Source organism: Olea europaea, unplaced genomic scaffold, assembly GCF_002742605.1.
Source record: "Olea europaea var. sylvestris unplaced genomic scaffold, O_europaea_v1 scaffold83, whole genome shotgun sequence".
Lineage (NCBI taxonomy): Eukaryota > Viridiplantae > Streptophyta > Magnoliopsida > Lamiales > Oleaceae > Olea > Olea europaea.
This window is the reverse complement of record NW_019266740.1, coordinates 964043-973594: the sequence shown is the minus strand read 5'-3', so window position 1 is coordinate 973594 and position 9552 is coordinate 964043. Positions and strand designations below refer to the sequence as shown.

At 34.6% G+C, this 9552-nt stretch overlaps 2 long non-coding RNA genes across 2 annotated transcripts; one reads left to right on the top strand and one right to left on the bottom strand.

Annotated features, from left to right (window-relative positions):
* The first annotated feature begins 3023 nt into the window (after positions 1–3023).
* Positions 3024–4853, top strand: LOC111391762. Its single transcript, XR_002702168.1, has 2 exons — positions 3024–3577; positions 4429–4853. It is a non-coding gene; the product is annotated as an uncharacterized LOC111391762 (long non-coding RNA).
* Positions 4854–5407: 554 nt separating this feature from the next.
* On the bottom strand, positions 5408–6880 carry LOC111391761. Its single transcript, XR_002702167.1, has 2 exons — positions 6338–6880; positions 5408–5869 (listed from the first exon to the last, which is right to left on the bottom strand). It is a non-coding gene; the product is annotated as an uncharacterized LOC111391761 (long non-coding RNA).
* Positions 6881–9552: the final 2672 nt, after the last annotated feature.

The window sequence follows — 9552 nt, the reverse complement described above, 5'->3', positions numbered from 1 at the left end:
CTTTGACAAATTTATTTGGAAAATGATAAAAAAGTATGCAAAAGAGACTTTATACACTTTGCACCATTTTGGTGCAAAGTGAATAGTGTTGCACCAAATATGGTGGAACACTATAGTGTTTCATTGGAGTTCCGGTGCACCAAATAATGGTACATTTTGGTGTTTCGGTTCTCATATTGGAGATGCCCTCAAGGGTCCTTTTTAGCTAGGTAGTTTTATCATTGATAACTTGATTTATCTACAAAGATTTGTTATTCACTGGCCTACTCTGAGTTTTGACCCACAAAGGCTTCTTAACATCTGTTGGTTGGTATATGAATCTACTTCCTTCAAGTATTGGGCGAGGGTCTGTCGGGTCGATTTTTTATCAAACCCAAACCAATCACGCTTGGGTGGATTTGGGTTGAGTTGGTCAGTTCAGACTTGGGCCTAATTCAATTTGGATCCATTATTTTTGAGAAAAAATCACAACTACCATATATTGAGAATACAATTTCAAAAATTTCGAACTCGCAGAATTCTTTCAAAAAATCAAGTCATAAACCATATTTATCTTTTTTGACTTAAAATTTATCTCACTTTGTTGAGATTCTGTAGTGTTTTTCTAGCTTCGGACTTGTATGAAATACTATGTCAAGACTGCACTTCAATTACATTTACAAGAATTATCAGTCTTCTGCCAATTGTTTATTATTTATTGCTATATATATCAACTATTGTCACAACCTGTTTATTTCTTTCTTTGTGCCTACTGTCTGTCAAAACTCCTATAAGATATTAATAAAAGAGTTTAATTTATGATAGCTGATAGTCGAGACTACTCGTATTAATTAATACTCTTAAGCGACTGTTGGTCAGAACGTTATGTGTTGGAGTCGCACCATAATAAATTTTCTATTATTACAAACTATAGTATTTATTTAGATTTTTTTAATTTATCAATTTGGGTGGGTTGGGTTCGGTTGGGTTTTAAAACCCAAGACCCAACCTAAATACCCAACCAACATCAAATTTAATTGGGAAAATTAGACCCAATACCCTCTAAAACTGATCGATTAGAATAATACCCTAAAAATAATTAAAACTTTTACTACCGTAATGAATACGCTCAAATTGTCCCCATTTCATCAACTGCATGTCCTAAATCCTCTTCCACAGAACTACATATTTCATGTTGTTGAACCTGCATCCGAGAGTGATGGGTTTGGTGGGTCATCACGGGTCTCGGATCTTCCATTCCTGGAGACAAGGAGGCGAATTCATTGGAGAAATATCCATAATATGAAATTGAGTGGTCGGCTTTATAATTCTATTATATCTATTTGTAATTTTTCTGTAATGGGTGTTTGTCTGTCTTGAGGCTGAGCTCCGACAATGGAGTTTGTGGCAATTGCGGAGCTGAACCTTATTATTATTAGTTTTGAGTTAGTTCAATTGGTTAGCTGTTTATTTCATTTTTTACATTGTTGGCTCGAGAGAAGAAACCGAAATTCATGTTTCTTCATGTTGTTATGTAAGGTTTATTTTAAAATGAAATTATTATGAATGAAATTTGGTCCAAAGGCTTTTTGAGATTCGATGGCTATTTGTAAAATAATGTCAAATGTATAATGAGGAGGTTTATGACTGATTATGTTAAGAACATGATTATTGGTGCTGCACAAATGGGTGATGCTATTACAGTGTTTGTCGCTTTATTTTAGTCAATGTCACTTTTTTCTTTTTTTGAATTTTGTCATTTTTTAAGTGTTTGTCGCTTCATTTTTTTTGAGTCCGTGTCACTTGTTTTTTGAATCTATGCAACTTTTTTTAATTTGTGTCACTTTTTTAAGTTTGTCACTTTTTTTTTTAATTTCTGTCACTTTTTTAGATATTTGTCACTTCTTTTAGTGTGTTACTTTTTTTTATCGCGTTTTTGAAAATTTTATCACTTTTTTTAGTGACAAATTACATCATTTTTTTAATAAAAGTGAGATTGTATATCCTTTTTTAATATAAAAGTGATACTAAACTTTTAAAAGTGACATTGTGTCACATTTAAAAAAAAAAAGTGACAATTTTTATAAAAATAGTGACATTGTGTCACTTTTTAATTTTACACAGTATTTTTTATTTCAAATAAACTTTTCATATGATTTTTCAAAAGACTCCAAATTTTAAAGGTATTTTTGTAAGTTGTCTCAACCCAACTCAATCTAATTGAACTCAAAATTCAACACAAATTGATCCGTTTGGGTTGATTTTTGCCTAAGCCTACTTTAAACACCAATCAAAAGAAGATCTCTCGAAACCCAATTTTTTTCTTCCAAATGAATCAAACATTGAACTGTGCCGTAGGGTAACAACTTCCCAACATAGATTTTTTTATCTACTTTGAAGATATCTAATATGTTACGTAATTGTGATTTGGAAAATGTGAGTTCAAACGTTCACTTTGTGTTATATATTTCAGTGGATAAAGCTACAGTATATTATATCGTATGTAATTCGCTAAAATTGTGAAAAATGTTGAACAAACTCTCTATAACCCATAGTGTGCAAACGACCATCACTTGGTATTTGCAAAAGGAAATCAATGAAGTATCACCTGCTTCAAATATAAACCAATAGAATTTCTTTCTTCACACAAGAATACCATAGATATTTGTGCACCGAAAAAAGAATTGTATAAGTCTGTTCATCAGCTTAGGGTGGTGAGACACTTACTTCCAAAAATTACCTTGAGTGCTTATGTTTAAAAAAAAAAAAAAAAAAAAAAAAAAAAAAACAAAGTTGAACCCCAACCTTGAGGGCTCCCACCGCCCCACCCCTAGAGCTTTGTAAGGTAGGTAAATTGCGGGATGTGCCCCCTATAGACCAGGAAACAAGAGTTGCATGTACACTGCGCCTACAAGGAGTCCAATTTCATGTCTCAGGAATTGAACCTCTACATTACGGCTGCTAGCAAGACGTGAGATAACCTCACTCATGTCATTTACACCACTGAGCTATGTCCCGGGAGGCCTTGAGTGCTTATGTTTGTATGCTTAAATGTTGTTAACAATTGTCTTCAAGGCTAGATTTTAGCCCTATATTTTGACGAGTACGAAGGTGGGAGTAAAATGTTTCAATAATCATCAAACTTAGCACAATGTCATGATGTGGTCACTGAACTTTCATTTGCTGCTCAACGGTCACTGAACTTACAAACACGCCACTCCATCCATCACCCACTGCCCCAGTCGTTTGAACCCGTCTCATGTGGCTTGACGGCAGGCGACGTGGCTGTCAACGGCGTCAAGCTCGGCCATGGTGGACGCGATTTCACAGCCAAAACACGATCCTCTTCACCATTTCCCAATCCATAAGTCTCTCGTCCCTAATTCGAACACCCAGCCCTAGATCGATTTCCTTCAAAATCCTCCCCCAAATCGATTCTTCCACACTTGGTGAAATGGTAGATCTTCATCACCTTCACAATTACATTGGACGTAGGTCGTCTCGTCATCCTCGTCTTCCTCGCAACCACATACTGATTGTGCGTACGAACCCACATACTGGCAGGTGAAAGTTTTCAAAATGCAAAAGAGGTGAAGAGGTAACATCCTGGACTTCCATGTAACGGTCTGAATGTGAATTTATTGCCTGGTTTGAGAATGAACAATTTTTTATGTTGGAAGTTGAAGTTGATTGGCAATCTATTGCTAGCATATGAAATACAGCAATATGAAATACATTGAACAGACGGCCCCCTTTTCTGTAATGTTATTGAATTCTATTCAAAGAATTTTGATCTCTAAGGGAGCTACTACTGATAATCTTTCTGTATTGTTGGTATCCAAACATGCTCTTTAAGCTTATACTACTATCTTGATTGAGCGTAAATGTTTATACAAAAACATGTTTGGATTGAATTTGAAACATACCTTTGGTAACCAGTTCTTTTTCCTCCCCCTGTTTGGGTACACTTTTAGCATATAATATATGTTTTGGTGTTGTGTCTTGGTGTATATGGTGTTCTGTAGTAAATGGTAATTCCCATAATATACAAGCCTTGCAGTAGAAACCAATCAATGCCTGAAAAATAATTCAATTACTGCAGTTATACTGGATCCTGCCATTTTCAACTGAAAAATAATTCTGAGATTATCTTTCATTTTCAACTCTATTGAATTTATTGAAATTGGAAGTTGAAAATGAAGTGACTTTCTTATTTTCTGGGTTTTCATTCTTACATCTTGCCATTAACATTTAACCAAGTGGAAATATTATTTTTAACATTTAACATTTAGATGTAGCAGATATTCTTTTCCATGCCTGGTCAATGATATGTTTACTGAGAAACTGTAGTGGATGCCCAGTTATACATTACCTTTGCTTATTATTATTATTTTTTTATTTTTTATAATGTTAGCTACAATGGTCTAATGCATTTAGGTTGTATTCCAGGGTAAACTGGTCTCATCCAGAGGTAAGGGACCTGCTTCGACCCAAAACCCAGTTGAAGAATAGCCCATGCAATTCATGCCTACCCTGATGGTTGGAAGATCCATGCACAGGCAGAAGACAAAAATGAAGAAAATGATCGCATTTGACTGCCATTATTAAAACTTTTGGTGGACTGATTTTGTAAACATCAATGTGGATATGGGATTTAAAGTGTATTGTAGTTTTTGTTTTGTGAACAAGGATGTTAACTTTTTGCTGTTACAACAGTATATAATTCTTTGCAGTTTTTTAAGTTTTTCAGTGGAAGATGCACACTTACATGTCACGGCTTTATCTTAGAATCGTATATAATTCTTATGTAGCTTTATTTGTAATAACGCTTATGTAGCTTTCTTATTTAATGGCAAGTGATGGTTTTATATCTAGTATGATGTATGTGTGGTTGCGAGGATCGTACAGATTGTATTTTCTTGTGTTTGGTCCCTTTATACACCAAGAAGAGAGGCAAGCAAAACCATCAAGCCCACATATAGAAACTGTATGAACATGATGTTGTGGCTTGTTGGCTGAGCATGAAAACTTAACTTCTAAGTTTGCCTTTAATTATATGTTGTGGCTTGCACCACCAGAAAATAAAGCTGCTTAAAAGTTAACTTCTAAGTTTATTAATTATATACTTCTTAATAAACTGCAGTGCATCATATGGAATTTTTTAAAACTGTTGTACCAATCTGCTGTGGACTCCCAGAAAATAAGGATAAAACTTCTTGGCCAGGCCCCTGGACGTCCAGCACGCTCCAGAAAATAAAGCTGCTTACCTAAAGCTGATTACAAAATAAATCCCAGAAAATCTTTCACTAATACATGTGATTTCAACAACTTGACAGGTGATGTGGGCATACAAAAATTGCCCTGTCAAAAGTTTAAAATGTACAGCCAGCAACAAACTTAGAAGTTCTAAATAACAGGAATATTGCCATGGACAAAAACCAGTGTATTTCATTGATATCCCATCATCAAAAGGCCTACACCCAATTCACAATGCCTTGTCAAAAGTTTAAAATTTACTGCCAGCAACAAACTTACAAAAGATTACAAAATCCATTGGAGGACATCTAAAATACATTAACAAAACATATAGACTCCAAATGAGATGTCAAAAGAAAGTTTTACAAACATGCAACACTTCGCTCTCATTACAAGACACCAATTGTGAATCAAAAGAAAGGTTCTAATATATGCTGACATTTAACATACAAAACAAAAATTTTCCAATTTCAATTGACAAAATCTTCACAGCAAATGAGCCCCAAGAAGCTGCCATTCGGTTCAAGTATTAATCAGCCATTCTGTTCAATTGACAAAATCTTCACAGCATTTGATGTTCTTCACGCACGTTATCGCTCGGTGAGCCCTTCCCTCTTGCACCTATCAGTTTACCCTATAAAATCAAACAAACAAAATCGACCCGTAATGTATAATATAGAACAGATTTCATGAAGAAATTAAAAGTACTCAGTTGATGTGTACAGAAATTATACAATGTAATCAGCAACATAATAATGTCTGCAACGCTAATTCAATAATTTCCTATCACAACTACGACTATTAGTTCATTTTCAGACCCAAACAAAATAAAACAATGACCAGCATATCATTTTGAGCATTCTCTAACAAGATGAATTAATGGAGATCACTTCATTTTCAGCATCCAATTTCAAAAATGCTTAGTGGGTGAACCCAAATTCAAAGTGCTTTCAATGAGAAATTATTCAAACAACCTGAACGAACAAAAATCTCACAATTCTCCTCGATTTTATGCAGCTAGCTAATTTGAACAAAAATTCGGTCATTCAAGAGTGTCAATTACATATTCTTCACACCAATTAATGAGAATTAAGGAGATTACCTTCACCGTTCACGGTTGGTTGGGCTCTTGTAGTTTCCTCCATCGCGTTTTGAACGTTTATGTAACTGGGATGTGGTTCAAAGTTTATGGATTGAAAACCACCTACAGCTAGGGATGGTGTACATTAGAAGGCGAAGAACTTCTGGCAAGCGACTATGTGTTCGATCCAGATGTTTTGAAGTGCGGGAAATTGAATTAGGGTTCATGCGAGGCAGGGATAGTGAATTGGGGAAATTGGGTTTCAGCTTTGAATGGAATAAAATCGTGTATTCTGAAACACACGTCCACCGTGAATCAGTTTTGACACCATTGAATGCCACGTGGAATTCCATCAAGCCAGATCAGACAATTTCAAACGGCTTTGTGGGGAATGATGGATGGAGAGATGGGTTTGTAAGTTCAGTGAGCATTCAACAGCAAAACAAAGTTCAGTGACTACAACATGACATTGTACTAAGTTTAGTGACTAACGAAACTTTTTACTCCGAAGGCGGGGAGATTCGTTTGTTTAGATTGCTGGACAAAATGTTGAAGCATTTGCCACTGTTAATATTTTTATGTTGCATCAGAACTTTAATTAATGTGGATAAGTTTCTTTTGTTTTTCATTTTCCAGTTCATTTGGGTATGCTGCTCTCATTTGAAAACCTTTTCCTGGTTCTTTTTGCTTATGGTTCCCTTGTTTTATGGGTTCTCTATATTTGATCGAGTTGGCCATTAACTTCGACCATAAGAATGTCCTTCATTAAGATGTCCGGTTTTTTAGTTTCATTTTGAAAATATTTTCTATTGCCATTAGAAACACTGGATATGTTTCTTTAATTTCTTGTTGGTTGCTTTGTAATTATATTGTGATATTAGTTTATACATTTGGGTTGCATTTGACGCACTGTATAATTTTTCATTTTTAGTACTTTTTGATTCAACAAGAACTCCTTCAGATTTAATTGTTTGGTTTTTGAATGGGTTCATGTATTGTTGAAGGAAACGTGTGCTAAATTCTTTAAGCACTCTTGTCATCTCATACGTAGCTATTCTTTTTCCTCGCTATTTTTGGGTATAATTATTTTTTCATGAATAGTTATGCTACTTGACATGTATGTAATATACTCAGCTTTTACAAATTAATCGTGAATTTGTTTTGCTTTATATACATATAATTTGGTGATTACAATTAACAATGGAAGAATATAAAGAAGCTAATTCATCTACAGGTCAAGCATCTAATATTGTGTCAATGGGGATTATGAGAAGGTACCATCTCTAGTGAAGATGCTAGCATGTTGTTCAAGTACCCTTGTACACTTAACTCTTGTTTGCTAATTATTTTTTGTTTGCATCAAAGTTTATTTTTATTTCGTTGTGCTCTTTAAATGCCTTATGACTGTACTTTATTAATAACATTATATGTAAATTTACCTCGTTGCATTAAGTTTGTTTTGCTGATCAATCTAATGTACATCAATCCTTAACGCTAGATACACTAACATTACTTTAAAAAATAACACGGTCTGTGCATTGCACAGGCATACGAGTAGTATTAAAAAAAAATCTTGAATTATGACTTAAATTCTGAAAAAAAAAATTCATTTTTGAAATTGTAATCTTATTACATTGAAAACTAAAATTGCTTCGAAAAAGTATAAAAAAAAAAGGTTATCAAACGCGTCATAAAATAGAAGACGAAGAACAGTACTCTTTAAACTAAATCCAATTCTCTGACTTCAATCAAAAGAAGTATAAAATCCCTAGATGCTTCCTAATCCAAGCATGGATTTTGGTTCATTGAGCTCCATTAAGCAGACCCTGAGAGAGAATTTAATTGTAGTTTAATAAAAATCAACGTTTAAATTATCGATTGTGCTATATTTATGTCACGACTTACAAATGTGATAAAATTTGATTGGATCAAAATCTTAAAAATCAAATTAAAAAGAAAAAGAAAAAAGAGTAATGTTACTTGTGCATAATAGAATTACCTAATGGTTCATATATAGATGAAATGTCAAAAAGAGAATGGAGATTTTTTTTGGGGAAAATTGCAGCATAAGTCCCAAACTTTTGAAACATTAGCAGACATTTTCCAAACATTTCATTTGTTGTAGCCGTCACCCCCAACATTTTCAGATGTTGTATGTGAGGTCCCTTTAGATGATTTCCGTAAAAAATTTCGACACTTGACCATCAAAATAAACTTTGACAATCTTTTAATCAATTTTAAAAGGGTAAAACGGTAACTTTCTATTTACCACATTAAACAATTAAAAAACTTAAATCAAAAACCAAAAAAAAAAAAAGGAAAGAAAATCCATCTTCTTTCCCACCCCACCCCTTCAATCTAAAACAAAATGCATGGCCAGAAGCAGCCTGTACAAACAAGGAGATGCAACACATTACCAAAATTGATCCCAAAGTAAATTCACTCGCCCAAGCAAATAACACAGAAACCCCGCCACCGTTTTCACCACCCACAAACTCCATAACGGCCCTCTCATCCCAAACCTCCGCCCCATCTCGTCGAAAATCAACTCGCCTGCTGGTCGAGACACGTAATTTGTTAGAATTTATTGAATGAAGAAACTTCAATTGAACTCCATAAAGGAGAAGAACAAACTCCATAATATGAGAAGAAAAGGCACTCCATGAAGGGAGGAAATACACTCCATGAAGGAGGAGAGAAACCTCCGTAAAAGGAGGGATTGGAAAACTATACTCCAATGAATTACAATGAACAACCGGTTGTGTATTTATAGAGAAAATGTCTAACTAAACTAACTGTCAACTACTAACTACTATGACGATTGGAAGAGAATCTTGTGAGCTGGAGAATTTGTTACAGCTAGAAGGATCCATGTGAAATGAATCTAGAACGTTGAATCTGAAGTCTGGATTGCTCAACTACAAGGGATCTGGTGCAATTCTAATACACGCCCCTCAAGATGGACTATCCATCTTGTCCATCTTGAAGATTAAGGGGAATGGATGCAAAAAAAAGTTCTGGTAAAAACAATGGCTTCTGCATCTGAAGAAGAATGTCTTCTGATGATGATCAACCCAGAAGAAGAAACGTCTTCTTTTGGCTTTTAACTAAGTGATTATTTTCAATCTGATGGCGTTGATTGTTCCGTCATTCATCAGCGATTCCAGAACATCATTCTCATTAACAATCAGGTCATCTGGTCTGTACTTCCAAAAGTTAGGATCCTGCCTCAACAG